The 18,148-nt window shown below is 40.4% G+C and overlaps 1 long non-coding RNA gene across 1 annotated transcript; it reads left to right on the top strand.

The window, feature by feature from the left end:
* The first annotated feature begins 3,327 nt into the window (after nucleotides 1-3,327).
* Nucleotides 3,328-10,301, top strand: LOC140706828 (uncharacterized). Its single transcript, XR_012086705.2, has 2 exons — nucleotides 3,328-3,615; nucleotides 5,630-10,301. It is a non-coding gene; the product is annotated as an uncharacterized LOC140706828 (long non-coding RNA).
* The last annotated feature ends 7,847 nt before the right edge of the window (nucleotides 10,302-18,148 follow it).

Raw genomic sequence — 18,148 nt, forward strand, 5'->3', positions numbered from 1 at the left:
GGAGGGATGAGGAATTGAGGAAAATAAATAGGACCCATTAGGGTCCTCTCTTGTGTTTAAATACAGGAGCATTTTTGGATGCCTGGGGCACACGTAGGTTCATGGCAGCTGGAGTTAGACAGGCCTTCAATTGGGAGCAATTGTTAAGTGCACGAGTGCACTAGGCAGTAGTAATGTCTACCTAATGACCTAAGTAATGCCTGAGGGGAGACACATTATAGTCTGTTGCAGCTAAAACAGCCTTGCTGTTGTTAAGACATGTTGTGGCATTTTGACACACTGCATTCGGCATAGGTTTTGTGGACTGTAACTCATTTATTGAGACATATGGAACATTGCTTTAGTCACAGGCTACTCCCACAGAGACCTTCATGAGGAATGTGGGTGTTTTTCTATCAAGCAACAGTTCAAAAGTCTGAAAACAAAGATCATGACAGTTTATTTAGCATGTCTGCAATGATTGTTGTGCTGGAGATTGGCTTAAATGTACTGGTTGTCAATCACATTCGCATGAACAGTTAAGTGGAAGTTGTGGTCACAATTACAAACATACAAGGTGAATTTTTCAATTTATTTTACATGCAGTATATATATGGAGAGAGAGAGAGAGAGAGAGAGAGAGAGAGCAATGGATCCCTGGTCACATCAATAATAGTGACATAAATAAAATAATGCAATCAGTGCTGTAAAATTAAACAAAAATATCATATTTAAAAAGGGCAGCAGTTATACATATTTTACTTTTAAGTTGTCTTTTTTTGTTTCTTTAAATGTTTTTGAATTGTTTTAAATTTAAAGCAGGTTCTGGATTTCATTTAGTACTTTTAGAATGATTAATATGTTAAATTGTTTTATAATATTTTAATTTTAGCACATTTTCATTCTTTTAATACTTCTGTTCTATATTCATTTGTAAGTTTCATTTGTAAGTTACCTACTGATGGAATGGTGAGGTATAAATTAGCTAATAAAAACAACAACAAAACAAAACAAATGAGACTATTTTTATTTTCTATGACTGAGTGCAATGATAGTTTGTAAAGTGACCTCAGGCCAGACATTTTTTTAAGATACACAGAATAATGTGTAACGTATAATACCAACTGGAAAATGGAGAACCAATTCCATCAGCTAGGTTGTGCTAAAGCAACCACTAACCAGAGTGAACATAACCTTTTTTATCTTGTCTAGTTTCATATTCTTTTCTCTTGACCATTCCATAGCAAGTTCAGTCTTCAAAAAGCCAATCCTACTTTTTTTTGTTAAAACTTTTATTTTAAGGTCTTATTCACACACTCCTTTTGCTTTTTAAACTGTCAGATTAGAAATTAATGGCTTGTGCAAAAGCTCAGTGATGAAGATCTTTTCATTTTATTTTACATTATTTTTTTTCAGAGGGCAAAGAATATTCATCTGAAATGGAATAAAACAAACTTTCTTGACATCTTTAGAATATTGAAAGCATTTGCTTGTGTCATCCTGAAGCAGTTAGTTTTTTCTGCATACAAGAAAATGAAGACTCATTTATTTCTTTCCACATATAAATTTATGTTGCATATGCTTCTATCAGTTGTCAAATCTTGGATGGTGTGCAAAATTAATTTGGTTGACACCTTTGCAGTACTTGCAGTTTATATTTAAAACCCAGTTTGACCGCCTGAAAAATATGGAAAGGAAGCCAATTTGCCAGGTGGAATTGTTTCTCGAACAATGTGATTTGAAAACAAAACAAAAAACACACAACTGTTATTTTGCATCTCTGTGTTCTTTTATTTGTCTCTGCAGTTCATTTGTTTGGCACTGTAACTCTAAATTATGATACTCATGTACAAATTATTCCAGAACTGCACACCAAGTTTCTAATAAGAATGAAATAAAAGAAAGAGCATGTTATTAAATACTGAATTACAGAAAGCTGAATTATTATTTATTAACCCTAATTTTCATCACTGCACTAATAGGATGCTCATCCAATTGTATGAATGTGTGTCGAACTGTTCCCTATTTCTCTGCACACAGAGTCTTTTGCTAGTCTTTTGGCCCCATCTTAGTGGTCAAACCTGGTGAAGCCTAAAGAATGTTCAAACTAAATATAACATTACATCCATTTTAGATTTAGCATCCATCGTTTTCCTTTCTCCCTCTAAATATTTAAAAATTGCACCTGGGGAGGAGATGGTACATTGCTACTCCATGCCATCTGCAATCTCAATAATGATCACTTCCCACTCCAGGGGGTGCTATTTCTTAACATGGACACATATAATTCTTATGTTTTTTCGTATACACCTTATTGGAAGCCGCCCAGAGTGGTCGACCAGACCAGATGGGCGGGATATAAATCAAATAAATCAAATAAATAAATAAAATATAATGCAATAAAATACTTAATGCCATATCTAGTTTGGCTCTCAGTTACATCAGTTTCCAGTGGGAGCTAGATGGTGACTTAACAATGAGATGAATACACAAATAAATTGTGATATTCAACAAATATTGCTGATTCATCAGATATTTGTCGCTTCATATTCATGAGGTCCAGAGACCCTGACGAATGTGAAGTATCAAATATTGCCCCTTTTAATTTGTCCCTTTTCCATTCCCTCTCTACTTATGTCTCTGTGGATCAGCTGTTCCTTGAGAGCATAGGCAGAGAGGGGTTTTCCCTTCGGACGGCTTGCTGAAGCCTGCCCCCAGGGAATCTGCCCCCCCCCATCTACAAAGACAGTGGGGGAATCGCTTCAATCAGACTTCTGTCTTTCTATGCCCATGCAGTATAAAAAGACAGAGGAAGTCTGCCCAAGGGATTCTCCCTTCTGCTGTCTTTGCAAATAAGCAGGGAGGAAGATTGCTTTGATCAGGCTTCTCCAGTCTTTCTGTGCTCACACAGCGTAGAAAGACAATGGAAGTGTGACACAAGGGAGGTCTGACCCAAGGGATTCCCTTGGGGGGGGGAACAACTTCGGTCAGGCTTCCCTCGTGTATGCTGTGGGGACACAGAAAGATAGAGGAAGCCTAAACAAAGTTATCCCCCCCATACTCTCTTTGAAAAGAGCAGAGGGGGTTACTTCAAACAGGCTTGCCCAAAGGGAAGCCCTCCCCACTGCTGTTTGCAATGGAACAGAAGCTAGTCTGCTGGAACAGAAATTGCCATTCTGGCAGCCTAGCTCCTGTTTCGGCAGAAGGGGCAGCGGAGCAGGAGGAGGCAACAGGATGAGGTAAGCAGCAGTGGAAAGGGGTGGGGCAGAGTGTGGTGGTGGGGCTCAGCTTTTTTAAAAAAGATAACGCCATGGGCTGTCTAAAAAAGACCCAATGAACCAACAAGTGTGCACGCGCAGGAGTGGGCCAATGGCCAATTGAACTGCGCAGTGTTTTGCTTTCCGGGCCCCGGGGAGATAGCAAGCAACTCGGGCCACGTGACCTTTTTGGCGGGAAACGGCGCTACTTAAGGCAGCGCCGGTTTTCAGTCAGTTCCTCTTTCGATTCTGGCAAGGAGTCTGGAAGGACCTGGAGCGCCCGCCATGCGGCGCGAGCCTGAGTTGGGTTTGTTACACCCCGGCTTCACCTAACCTCCTCCGTTTTTGGAGCACTCCGTTGTCTTGGGAAATAAAACAGGCAAGGGTGGTTTACTTTTGAGCAAGGGGAAAAGGGGGTTGGGAGGATTGCGAGCAGTGGGCGAGCGTGCCAGCTGGTAGGTGCGATCGTCAAAAAATTTGGCTGCCTTTTCCACCCTGGTATCCCTGCCTCCCCCTCTGTCTTTATAACCCTCGGTTAGCTTGCCTCCTTTTGCAAGGGGAGAGGATAATCTGGTTTGGGGCAAATGGTTGAGGAGGATTGCCTTGAGCTCCCTCACTGCATGGTAGCTTCGCTGGTGGGTTTTTCCAGTTTTTAATTTTATTTTTGGCTAAGTGTTGGGGGAGGCTCCGGCACTGGCAGCATTCCCCGACAATCAGCTGTTTGGTGGCTACCCCCCCCCTCTATAATTGAGAGCTTAACAGGAGGCAGAAAGGAGCGAGGGCGAACGGAGGAAATGCAAAACAAAACAAAAAGACAAGACGGGTGGCTGGTGGTCAAGGCTTTGGGGTGCTGGGGGGGTAGCCTTGTGCTCCCTCCCATTTCTTTATTTGGTGGTTTAAGGACATGTGTGTGGCTGATGGAAGGGAATTTAGGGTGAACCAGAAGCAATAGGGGAGCAAGGAGGCGGAGCGGGGTAGCGCGCAGGGGGCGCGGGCGCCCCACTGCGCACCAAGAGTCATCTGCTGAGTCTCCCCTCCATTGCACAGGCAAATTATTTTTCTTTTAGCAGGGGATTGTATTTCTGGGCTTCCCGTGGGTTTCTGTTTCCAGTTAAAACTTATTTCTGGAGCTTAAGTGGGTTAGTTGGTAGCTTTGCAGGAAGCAACAGGAATGGCACTGTGGGATAAGGCGCCCTGTTGGAGTTCTAAAGGTAGTTGGTTCAAGTCCCTGCTGGGGAGCAATTCTTTTATTAAAGTTTGTTGTGCAGCTTCAGTTTACAGTACTTGTAAGTCCCTTAGGTTCCCATTTTTAAAATTATTTTCAGTTTAGAAATTTAACAGGCTGAGGCTGTTTATTTAGTGGGTGACATTATGTGTGCAGCAGAGTCCCTCCTTTGGTAGATCCCATCTGCTATTTTGTTGTGTATTAAAAAGTAATACACCTTACATTTTGCTGGATTTACCTTATGTTAGGGGATCTGAAATTCATTAGGTACAAATAGTTTTGTTTTGTTTTGTTTTGTTTTGTTTTGTTTTTTTTTTGAAGGAAATATTATATAAAGAAACATATTAAATTAATTCAAAGCATGTCAAGCTAGAGGCAATGGCATGGGTTAAGGAATTATTAGATAAGTAGAATTAATTCAGAAGTTTAAATAAGTTAAAATAAAGAAAGAATAATTGAAGCACCCATATGTGTAAGGGGTATCTCTAATTACTTGCAATTTTAATTGACAAATTTAATTTGAATCAGCTGATTGTGTAATTCATTATAATACACCACATCCTTACCCATTATAATACTTTATTGGAAGTTAAAATGTTTAGTATAAAAATAGGTTTAGCGAAGGCTGTAAAGGAATCCATTGAAATTAGGGTTAAAAAAAAAAAATGTTGTCTACCAGTATGTAGATTGGCACTACTCACAAAATATCAATTCGGGAAGATTACGGACATGGTGCTATAGGGGTTTAAAAATATGAGATCTGGAACACATTTCTTCAAGATAAGGGCTGCCTCAACGGCGGCAGACATGGGTGGAAGAATAATTAAGTACCCATTGTATATTTAATTAATGGCAATATTAAATTGATGAAAGTTTTTTTTTTTTTTTTTTGTACCAGCTGGTTATGTAATTCATCATAATACATTATTGGAGGGTAAAAGTTCAGTATCATTATCTTTATTGTTGTGGTTATTATTATGATTATGATTATTATTTCTTTATGACTCTTTAATCATAAATTCATCGAGGACATCTAAAGGACAGACATATTATTTATTAAATTAAAAAAAAAATCCGCCTTTCTCCTCCAAAGGACCCAAGGTGGCTTATGTTACGAGAGAATTTTCTGTTGTGTTTCATTGTAATGTCACATGTTATTCTTTTACAGTCTTCTTGTCTTGCACAATGACAACTTCACTTAATGTTCACAAAGGTTTAACAGCCTGGAAAGTCAATAGAGGTAATCAGAATCATTGAAGACAGTCCAGCCGGATGAGGTCTGGAATCGTAATTGTTTTTGCCAGAATACATAATTGGGGGAAGGCACTATCGCTCAGGTTCTGTGCATGCAATAAAATGTGAGATTTTGTATTTACTGTATTTTATTTAATTAGTTGTAACTGCATGATGCTCATGATTATTGGATCAGTTTCACCCTGTGATGCCCAATGAATTTGACAAGGTGCTTGCACGTTCTAAGGCTTTATCCTCTTGATCAGACCCATGTCCCACTTGGCTATTAAAAGCTGCCAGAGGGGACTGTAAAACAGGCCTGTCGGATCCTGTATGCCTCTTTGCAGGAGGGGTATCTTCCCCTTCTGTCTGAAGGAGATGGTGATGGTGGTCAGGCCCATCATGAAAAAGGTTATGTTTGCATTGGACAGTTTTAACAGCTATCATCCCATTGCCAATAGTCCCTTCATGGGAAACCGGTCAAGAAGCTAGACAGTTGCAGTTAGTCTTGGATGACACCAAGAGTCATGATCCATTTCAGTCAGGTTTAGGTCACACCATAGGATTTGCCATCAGAGTAGTATCATCTGCATATCGGAGGTGGTCGAGATTTCTTCCGGCAATCTTAATTCTGGCTTGGGATTCTCCAGTCCAGCCTTCTGCAGGAAGTATTATGCATATAAGTTAAATAAGCCGGGGGACAATATACAGCCTTGTCATACTCCTTTCCCAATTTTGAACCAATCAGTTGTTCCATATCCAGTTCTAACTGTTGCTTCCTGTCCCAAGTATAGGCTTATCAGTAGATAGATAAGGTGGTCAGGCACTCCCATTTCTTTAAGGGCTTGCCATAGTTTGCTGTGGTCTACACAGTCAAAGGCTTTTGCGTAGCCAATGAAGCAGAAGTAGATATTTTCAGGAACTCTCTGGCTTTCTCCATAATCCTGCACATGTTAGCAATTTGGTCTCTAGTTCCTCTGTCCCGTCTGAATCCAGCTTGTACTTCTGGGAGTTCTCGATCCACATACTGCTGAAGCCTACATTGTAGGATTTTAAGCATAATCTTGCTAGCGTGTGAAATGTAGTGCAATTATACGGTAGTTGGAGCATTCTTTGGCACTGCCTTTCCTTGGGATTGGGATGTGGACTGATCTTTTCCAGTCTTCTGGTCACTGTTGAGTTTTCCAAACTTGCTGGCATATTGAATGTAGCACCTTAACAGCATCATCTTTTAAGATTTGACCCCTTGTCTGCCCCCTAATGACCCGTAGAAGGGTTATTGGGGGACAGGTAAGGAGTGATTGCTAAATAATATTGAAGACCCTTGTGGGTGCGTTATATCTTTAATTACCGGCAATTTATTGACGAAAGTCATTTGGTGTCAGCTGATTATGTAATTCATCATAATACGTTAGACCCTCATTCCCTTCCCCCATACATTGGTATTCTGTGGCATCAGTTGATACTTTATGATAACAAATGACATGAGACTTTACTGTCTCATGCAAAGAAACAAGGTCCTGGAGGGGGTCAGGAGGAACATGAGCATCTCTTAGCAGTTCTTTTTTGTGAAGCCTTCTTTCTGGTTAAGAAATCATGCCATAAAAGATTTGGGAGGAGGGAATGCTGATATTCTTTACCCTCCTTACCATTCTCAGCATGCCATGGTGTTAGTACCTTTATAAATTAAAGGTTGAAAGGCAGAATCCACCTGCTTTGAATAACAAAACATATTTATTATTATTATTGTTGTTGTTATTGTTGTTTTCATTATTATTATTATCTCGCATAGCCCCTTCTATGGTTTGGCCCAGTGGTTTCTGGTCCCCTATGAGCCTGCGATGGTTTGGGTGGGGCATGCCCTATGCAAATCCCACAACAACTGGTTCTTCTGGGAAGGTAAGAGCATAGGAACTAAGCAACACCCTTCGGTACTGATGATGGATACAACACGGTTCCAAATCCAAGGAGGGAGGAAGTGGAATACTTGAGATCCAATTCAAATATGGTTTCCAAATTACCAGCATTAGGTATTAGAACAGCCTTTATGGCCAAAGATATTGGGAGGTTGGAGATGGTAGGGTCTTGGGACCAATTTGAGAGCCACCCACAGATAACCTAAGGGTGTCACATGTAGGGATTGTTTAAAAAACAAGTCCTAGGTGAATATAGGCTAATACATCATTTATCCTTCCCAGTGGGGGTTTGGGTGAATGACGCTATTCTCGGGGACCTCTGTACACCTCATTTGATGCGGCAGTAAAAATGATTTGGTATTGTGAAACAGTGCTGAACTCGCAGGGGCTGATGTTTAATCAGCTTTTGGGGATTTTTATCTGTTCACTCTTTAGACGTTTACCCTGTGGGGCTTTCAATTTCTAAGGCTATATTATATTGATAGGGCCCTACCCGGGGGGGCTCAATTTCATGTTCAGCTTTTGAAAGGTTTATCACTGTTACTGAATGGCAGATTGGACAAAGAAGTGGCTGTAATTATACAGCACACTGCCTGATTGATTTCCCCTTCTGCGGAAGAGCAAATTCTGGAAGGCGCCAAATGATTGTGGACAAAGTCTGGGAACTAGCTATGAAATTGGGTTTAACAAATATATTAGATCACTACCTAACCTACGGCAGAGGCTGTTTTATATCATTTCAGGTGGCGAGACTCGGCAGTGACGATGACACTTCGTGACTGGTGGCACAGTTTTGTCCATTGGGCGGCACATGGTGCTGCATCTTCCCCATGGGGGAATGATTTGGGGGCTTGGTGCCCATGCACTTATGTCTTGGAATGACATGCCTGGCATGAATTGGTTACAGCTTGGAAGAATGACATCGTTGGAAAATGGGCCTGCGGGCATTTTGGTGGTACATTTGGTTGGCAATGGTTGATACAGATTGCCGGAAAAGGCACTGATATCTTGTTACACACACACACACACACACACACACACACACACACACACACACACACACACACACACACACACACACACACACACACAAAAAAAACATGTGTGGCATGCAATGGTTGGAAATATGCCTCCAGACACCTTGGTGGCTCATTTGGGGGGCAATGACATGCCCAGAGTGCCAGGAAAGGCACTGATATTAGATATTTTAAGGGACATGAACAGGCTACACACATTATCTCCCGCCATGCGGATCGTTTCAACGATTATACCGCGCTTAAATTGGCGTGGAGCACAACACATTGATAAGGTAAACAAGGCCTGTCGTCAGGTCAATAAGGAGGTTTGTAGAGGCGTCAGCAAATGCGGCCTCGGATCTGTGATTAATCACAGTATCCAAATATCCAACCTGGAATATTTTCATGACGATGGAGTCCACCTGTCTGATGCAGGTTTGGACATTTTCTTGGAGGATATAAGAGGGGGCCTGCTGGTGGTACTTGGTCTGCTTGGTGGGTACATGGGACATAGCTGATGCTAGTCCTCATGCTTTGGCGGGTAGTGCGGGAATAACTGGTTGTCACGGTGTCTCCCTTTTGTAATTATCATAAAGCAAACAGCGCGTCAGTTCTGACGGTTCTGCGGATCGTGCGATTACAGGGCCGAAGGCGGCTGATGCGCTGGACCACTTGCGGACCAAAGGTCATCAAATACGATGGCTAGAGGTCCGGGGTGTTTAATTGAGGCCTTCCAGGTTCCTCCGGTCGTTAGACAGTTGGAACCTGGGGCCTGGGACTCGCCCATTGACTGATAAGGAATTATTTGGCGTTATTTCCCCGCACTACCGCAGGCCCCCTCAATTTTGGAGTTGGTTTATTTGATGGCATTTAATTTGGTTTAATAAAGTGTGGCCCATATTTAAATCCAAAGAATTGTTGTCTTGCGTCTTCATTTCGGGGCCTGGGGGAGCAAGTGTGCACGCGCAGGAGTGGGCCAATGGCCAATTGAACTGCGCAGTGTTTTTGCTTTCCGGGCCCCAGGGAGATAGCAAGCAACTCGGGCCACGTGACCTTTTTGGCGGGAAACGGCGCTACTTAAGGCAGCGCCGGTTTTCAGTCAGTTCCTCTTTCGATTCTGGCACCCACCCGCCCACCCTCTTTCTAGTGTGTCTTTTGGGGTCGCCTGTTGTGGGGCCGGATAGGAATTTTTGACCTCTATCCTGATTGGCATTGGATGGGGGGATTTTTCGCCTATCCCACACTGGAAAAGGGTTTGTTGGCATTTGATGGTGGCTTTTTATAATCGGTCACACTGGCGGGTAGTGCGGGAATAACTGGTTGTCACGGTGTCTCCCTTTTGTAATTATCATAAAGCAAACAGCGCGTCAGTTCTGACGGTTCTGCGGATCGTGCGATTACAGGGCCGAAGGCGGCTGATGCGCTGGACCACTTGCGGACCAAAGGTCATCAAATACGATGGCTAGAGGTCCGGGGTGTTTAATTGAGGCCTTCCAGGTTCCTCCGGTCGTTAGACAGTTGGAACCTGGGGCCTGGGACTCGCCCATTGACTGATAAGGAATTATTTGGCGTTATTTCCCCGCACTACCGCAGGCCCCCTCAATTTTGGAGTTGGTTTATTTGATGGCATTTAATTTGGTTTAATAAAGTGTGGCCCATATTTAAATCCAAAGAATTGTTGTCTTGCGTCTTCATTTCGGGGCCTGGGGGAGCAAATTGATTTGTGGTTCATCATTTCTCCTGGGCGAAATTTCTGGTTTGTCAAGATTGATGACCCATGAACCAAGATGAACCATCATTTTGGCAGTTTGTCCCCGTCTCTAATCATGACTGTCCAGATATAGTGATGTCAGTGGGAGATAAAGATAGCAGTCTGGATCCCACTGTGTTTGTTTGTTTGTTTTCCAAATTCTGCTGAGCTGCTCACACAACTATAGTGCTTGTGAGTGTCATTGTCCATATACTGTTATTATTGTCACTGCAGTTATTTTTATTACCTCTCAGTAGGTTCAGGAAATACAAGAAGTTCATTAAACTTCAATCCTAGCCTAACTCCAAGGTAAACTTACTTTCAGGACATTTTATGGATGCAGAATAATTTTCAATGACCATTGGACTGATACATTTTTAAGACTTTTCATTCCAAAGATGCTTTCATTGTTTGGGGAGACCAATTAAACTTTGAGATTTGCAGTGGCTTTGTGTTACATGCCATCAAGGTGGAATTAACTTATAGTGAGCCTAATAATGGTTTGCAAGGTATGTGAAATATTTAAGGAGTAGCTTTACCAGTTTCACCCTCCTCTTCAGTGAGGGTTCTTGGTTAAGCGGAAAGTCACACCGAGGTCTCCCAAGTCCTTGTACATGCACCTATTTATTTCAAGTAAGATATCATTAAAATATTTGGTTAAGTCTTGCATGTTCTCATCCTTTTATGGACCTTGCAAAGCTAGCCTATAACTTCTCAGGGTAAGAGAAGTTCATTTTTAATGAGAAGTATCTAGTACTTAGTTTCTTTTTGCTTCTAGAAAAGCCAGCTCAGATGAAATCTGACAACCTTGTGTACTGATGGGTGAACCATATTTCTCTTCACTTGTTGTGTGGGGGTTTATTTGCTTTTTTAACTAGAGGCAACTTTAAAGGTTATATTTATACTGCATGTCAGGAGAAATCTATGTTTGTTGAAGGTTATCTTCTTATCAAGATAGAGTAGACAAAAAAGGCAACCAAACAAGTCCAACATACACTTCAATTCAAATGAATTTTTAATCCAGAAATGAAATATCTGAAGTGTGGTTCAATGTAGCCCTTTCTCTTTTGTCCATATCTACATTACAAGTGTCTATACAATATGCAGAGGCAAAATAACGCACGTGTATGCATATTCTGAAATATTTCATTAGTTGGCTTATTAAACTGTGCCTTGAGATTTACACAGAAATATAAAGGCAAAGAAAAACAAAGGAAAAAAAGTAACTCTGCCTCATCTGTTCAGAAGGATGGGAGGAAAGGCATTTCTTCCTCATTTCTTTTTCTGTGTTTTATTCCGCGCATTCATATTTGTCAAGCTGCACATCCATCTTATATTAAATGCCACCAATTCACATCCAACGTGGTGATTCTTGAAGGTAAATGAGAAAATTGTAGGTATATGAGAGATTTAAAAAGTGGTTTTATCAGTGCCACTACACACACATACACACACACACACACACACACACACACAGAGAGAGAGAGAGAGAGAGAGAGAGAGAGAGAGAGAGAGAGAGAGAGAGAGTTTCCATGTCCAAGCAGGTATTACCCACTTTACCCACCAGGTATGTGACCTTAATTTTTTTTTTGGTTGTGGGTTTTGTTTTTTGTTTTTTGAGGGGGGAGTGTGACTTCCAATCCAAGAATTATCCAAGTGGAATTTTGGGAATTTTAGCTCATACACCCATATCTCCAAAACTTGTATTTCACTCACCTATACCTGGGCCTAGCCCTCTGAGGCTGTACAGCTTTTTTCCCCTCATTTTCTGTGGGAGCATTTATAGGACAAAGCTGCATTTCCTGGGTATGCTAGTTCTTCAAGAACCACTCTCTATGTAGCCCAAAATGCCAGCAGGGCTACCATGCCTAGGAAGCACTGCAGCAGCTTCATCCCAGAAAGCACTGTAACAGGAAATGAGGGCTAGAATGCTATATAATCTCAGAAGACTAGGCCCGGCTACAAGTGAGTGAAACTGAGGTGCGTGTAGGTATGAGTCTGTGGGCCAAAGTTCCCAGGATTCTGCCTGGAGAATTTTTGGAGAGTTCTAGAAGTCAAAGTCTGGAAAGGAAACAAAAAGAAAAACACTATATCCCTACTATACACTATACCATACTGGCTCTTCCATAAACCCATAGCATTCTATCACATTGTTTTAGCATTTGTTTTGTCTTTTGGTCAGGGGGAGGAGTCAAGATAGGGGCAGCTTGGTGATTGCTTTGTACAGCAATGCAGTTATTCTTCGCCATTTGAGATGAAGTTCTGTTAAAGCAACTGTTACTATGAAAGCAAGGTCATTAACATCTGATACTCTTCAGTCTTTGCTGAAATGTTAGTCCACATTGCCCTTCTAGAAAAGCCTCTTTGCCATCACACACTGTGTTGTCAGACAGCATAATAAAAGGAAAGGCCCATTGTATGCAACATAGTATCATTTTTTGCTTGCCGGATCTTAAGAAAGAGGGAAATCATATTGCTGCAGCCTATGTTGTTATAATACAGATGGCTTGAGTTGATACTTCAATACTATTCTGCTCTTTAATCCAAATATTATTTATTAATTTATTTATTCTTTTCAATTCTATGCCATTCTGCTTCTGAAGACACCTATTACGGAATAGCTTCTTCTAGTAGGACTTTGGATTAATTCTCAGTCCATTAATTTCCGAACAAAGCCCCAGCTTTTGCCTTCATGACAGGTATTCCATGCACTAAAGAGAGAGCACATTTTATATGCTCTGGATTAGAACTCCTTAAGCTTTGGCCACAGTTGGTGTATATCAGGAAGTCTGAAAGTTCTCCATTCTTTCTGTAGACATACAAAATTTGCCTTTGTTTACTGTGGCAATCCTTTCCAGTTGAAATTTTTGGAAAAGCGACTAATATCCTTCCACACATATTCTCAAAGATACCACTATAATAAGGTTGTTTTCATTTAGGCATAATATTTTAGAGGTGACATATTTTTAATATCCATAGGATCAAGCCTATCGACATCTTCAGCAATGAGGATCATATGGGATTTGCAACCCACAGAACAATACACATAATGCACAGATTGACATCCATTTCCTCATATCCTCTTCTAGTCTATACAGATAATAACACTATTAATAGAGATCAAGGTATATCAAATATGCTATACACAAATCCTCAGAATGAGGGTGAATACTTTCTTAGGAAGAAACTGCATGCACACACACACACACACACACACACACACACACACACACACACACACACACACACACACACACACACACACACACACACACACACACACACACACACACACACACACACACACACACACACACACTGAGAGAGGCACACAAAGACACCCATCCACATACTGTTTAGACCCTATATATTGAATATCTACAATGTCTTGAAATTGGAAAAATCTCATTCACATTAATAATTCCAATACAGATCTTGCAAAGCTACTTTTTTATAATCATGAATTGCATTACAATTCCAAGGTCAAAGTAATTAGCATGTGATGTAGTTAAATATATATATATTTAAAGTAGCTCTAAAGTGTTCCCCATTTCCCCAGAGTAACCCAGATATCAGGGGTGGATCATATAATCAGCATAGGGATACCTCACCACAAAGAAGAAGAAAAAGATGCTGGGGGCAGTCCCTAGCATATTAATTCAGATTTTGTCACCCAAGGCTCATACAAGAAGAACACAGACATTCATCCATGGTCACACAGACTTACACTCAACCCTAATATTAAACTGCTCAGTACACTTTTTTGCCAGCAAGTCACTCCTTTCAGTTTTCATTTCCTCAGTTCAATTCCTTGCATCTCCTTGATTTTTTAAAAAGTTTTGTCAGTATGATGATCAGAACATGAAGGATTTATGGGTCTTTAGCTGGTTCCATAGACTCTTTGTTCCACCCTGATGTTATACCCAAATTGCACAAAATACCTCCAATTTTATCCATTTTTCTACCTTTTATATACGTGATCAGCAGATGTTCATCTCTGTAACACTATGGTTTGCTAATGAAGCTTTTCTGGAGCATGGTGTGCACAAAGAGTTTTTTTTCTAGAACGTGTACCCTTTCCAGATAGACACTTTCCAGTTTCTTCTGTGGAGGCCTAGAACTTCACACAGTAGCAGGTTGTACCCTGAACCTACAGCATGTGTTGTTCTTTTTTGTTTTAATGTATTCTATAGTAACAAAAAGCAACTGCATAAACATTGCTGAGGACTTAATTATATTTAATGCAACTGTGACATTTTTGCAAGGACTTTCCTCTGGCTTTTATTCAAGTTGTCAAAATAAAAATAAAGATTGATAACCTTGCCATATGGAGCTATTTATTGTGGAAGAAATATATAAATTAGATTACACTGCAGAAGACAGTTATGCTAATAAGCATAAATTGGCCTCCTTGTATCTTTGCCTTAAAATAGAACTTCCTGGAATCTACCGGGGTTGCTGATTCTAGAACTGCCTTCCTGAATTCCAGAGGGGGAAAGGAAGTTACTATTACTTGTCATGGCTGCTTTTCTTTTTAGGGGCTTGGTAAAATTACTGTTAGGGGTTGTCACAGTCCCTTGACACATCAGATTGGGGCTGTTGTCACACCAGCAGAATGTGTCTGTCTCCTTGTTATCTCCACATCAGATCCCACCCACCTGAAGGCTTCTACTTTTTCTTGTTGCGGGATTTATCACACTATTGTTTTACAGTGATGACCTCTGTGCATGGCTGTACTGATACTTTCCCCACTTATTTGTGGATCCTTCCACCAGGTGGTGCTCCTTCCACTGAGCCCTTTTATGTTTTCCTCTTGGGGACCTCGTGGTAGAGCTACAATGAGAACATAGAGTTTCTCTGCTGCAAGAGGCACAAACGCAGCAGAGAAACTGATACCCATCAAGGAAATGTTGCCAAAACACCAATGTAACAAAAAAGAAAAAGAAAAAGAAAATGGGGGGCCTCAGAGGCATAAAAAAACACCAGAGGGAAATATTCCAGTATCAAAGTGTAGTCAGCCATATCATATCAAATTTAGGGAAATGCTCTGGTAACTCAAAAACATGTCAGAATGAACACCTTGAGATATATGCCATGTGACTTCAGTGCGTGACTGCTCAGGGAGTAAATAACATGAGAAAACAGGGAGTGTTTCATTGGTTTGACCATGGCCTGGGTGGCATTTCTACCTTATGGATGGATGTAAGAGCTATTAATGTGGTTTTAAAAAGCTGCTTCCTCCCAGAATCTTTCTGCAGTGCAAAGTGGCGATTAATCCATCACTATAAAAAGATAGAGGTAGAAAATGCATCACCAAAATCCTGAAGAAAATACTACTTTGCTACTTTGTGGCAACTGGATGGTCATTATTACTATTTTTGTTCCATTGGCAAAATTGATTTGACGTACTGTGAATTATTTGCCTCTTGGATCCCCATTGCCAGCAACCAGAAACATACAGAGAAATGAAAGTGGACAATTCTGATATAACTTTGAAATTACTGTAAAAATATAAAAAGCAAAACAAAACAATGCTCTATTTCCTCTTAGAATTAATAAGAGAGTGGCCTAGAAAAAATCCTGTCAATATGCCACTAATATTTTGAAAGTAATTTTAATACATTACTCATTATACTAAGAAGTAACTTTTTAACTACTCATTACATTGCTTTTTAAATGAACTTGATTGCATCCTTGTTAGCTTTAAAAGTAATTATAAATAATTACATTACAATACTTGTAAAAACTTCCAGGCTCAGCTTTTGTCAGCCCTCAGCACTGGGCTAGCTACAGCTGTTGGAAACAGCCCATAACATCTGGATAGTCACTTTTCCCATTTCTTATTTATCCCTGAAATGCAATATTCTGACCATAGTAGGCATCCTATGATTAGGTGGCCTACTCAGTTTTTTAGCCAGTTGATAAAGGCTGAGAAGTAATCTTAATGACTCCACTTTGTAAAATAGGGCACATCGGTTCTCAAGAAGCATAGCAAAACTGTGATATGAGATTCCTTGGCTTTTCATTGTCCCCCAACTAAGCTTTCTACATTTGTGGGAGGAAAGTGCTCTATTTTATTGTGATAATCTTCCTGCAGACAAAGTGGTTGGGAAGAAAAGAACGTTGACATGAAATCCAAAGAAGGAAGCTTCTTTGTTCTAATTTCACTCTATTGAGACCTCTTAGGAGTTGCTGCCTACATTTGGAAGTATCCTCGGATACAGTATTGAGACTGCCATTTTGTTTTACAGACCATCAGAAAAGAGAACATGAAAAAGACTGCAAACTTGGCCCTTACTCCAGTGGTTGGTGGGGCAGGGGCAATGTTATCATAGAAGTATAGAATAAGATCATTAAATAATGAAGTTGGAAGGGGCCTATAAGGCCATTGAATACAACTCCCTGCTCAATAAAGGAATACAAATCAAGGGATATGCAGTGGTTGTTCAGATAATTGTATATACAACAAAATAAAACTGTTCTGTTCTGGATAGCAGAGTGCAAGATGGTTTGTATCTAAATATGCTTCTTAGACTTAACTAGAAACATTTGGTTTAGACTTTTGATTTTTCTATGGTCCCAACCTCCAAGCAATGTCCTTTCTATTAGCCATACCTCTTTCATTTTCACAGCTGAATGTTCTGCCTCTCCTGGATTAGAGAGCAGGTGCTTTTTCTCTTACTGTGAATAGGTACAGTTCTTTTGGCTATGAAACTACAATTGAATTTGTATCATCATGTGTAAAGAGTACTGATGGAGTCAACCAGAAGTACCTCATTACCTCTTTTATTCCACTTGATATGTCTGCATGTATTCTGGGCAGGTAAAGAACTGATGTAAGATAACGAGCTATGAATCAGAAAGTCCATGTCTGTGTAGCCAGCATTGTACCACATACAAGACAGGGGATAATGAATTTTGACAGGTACAGGAATATGATGGCCAAGTTATGAGGGAACATTACTTCCTCAGAATGTTTTAGTTGTGTCCAGTGTAATGAATTTTGATCAAAAGAGGGGGAGAGGGGATTGATGGCCAGAAGATCTGGGTGAGGAACTATGAAATAAAATTATGTACATTGGCTGTCCGGAAATATTACCATTAAGGAAACCTGATAGGAAAAGGAAAGATAATGTTACACCAGCATTAGTGGAAATATATATTAAAGTGCATCATAACTATGTTTGCTGAGGCAATGCAGACAAGAGATGAATGAGGACCTCAATATCTCCTGCACTAGAGATTGGAAAGTTACTTTTAAAAATATCATTTTTATGGAACTCATTGCAAACTCCCCCTCCTATAATTTATTATTGCTAACATGTCCTTTGGGTGTGGATAGCTTTCGGTGTTACGTGCGGCTTTGTCTCTCTTTTTGGTTCAGTGGTGCCTTTTTTTTTGAGCAGGGAAATGGTTGATTAAAAATGGCTAAAAAATTAGAAATTCTGCTCAGATTGCCTCTAAAAATTCCTGAAAACGCCTTTAAAATGAAACAAAAGGTAATGATATATCATTACTCATCACATCTCAAAAATGGGCACTGTTTCTCTTTGTTATGTTTGAAATACACCTTCCATTTGGGAATTGGTTTTCCCTTCTGAGAGAAACTAGTAAGTAAATAAATGTTGTTGTGCACCTTTTAGAAACCAAAACTAATATGTTAATGTTGAAATATTCTGCTTGTAACTCATTATTTCCAAGTTCTATGATTCCTTCCAGTTCTCCCTCAACAAGTGGAACCCAGATGGGAGATAACACTGACAATGTGTGTG

This window comes from Pogona vitticeps, chromosome 3 (genome assembly GCF_051106095.1).
Source record: "Pogona vitticeps strain Pit_001003342236 chromosome 3, PviZW2.1, whole genome shotgun sequence".
Lineage (NCBI taxonomy): Eukaryota > Metazoa > Chordata > Lepidosauria > Squamata > Agamidae > Pogona > Pogona vitticeps.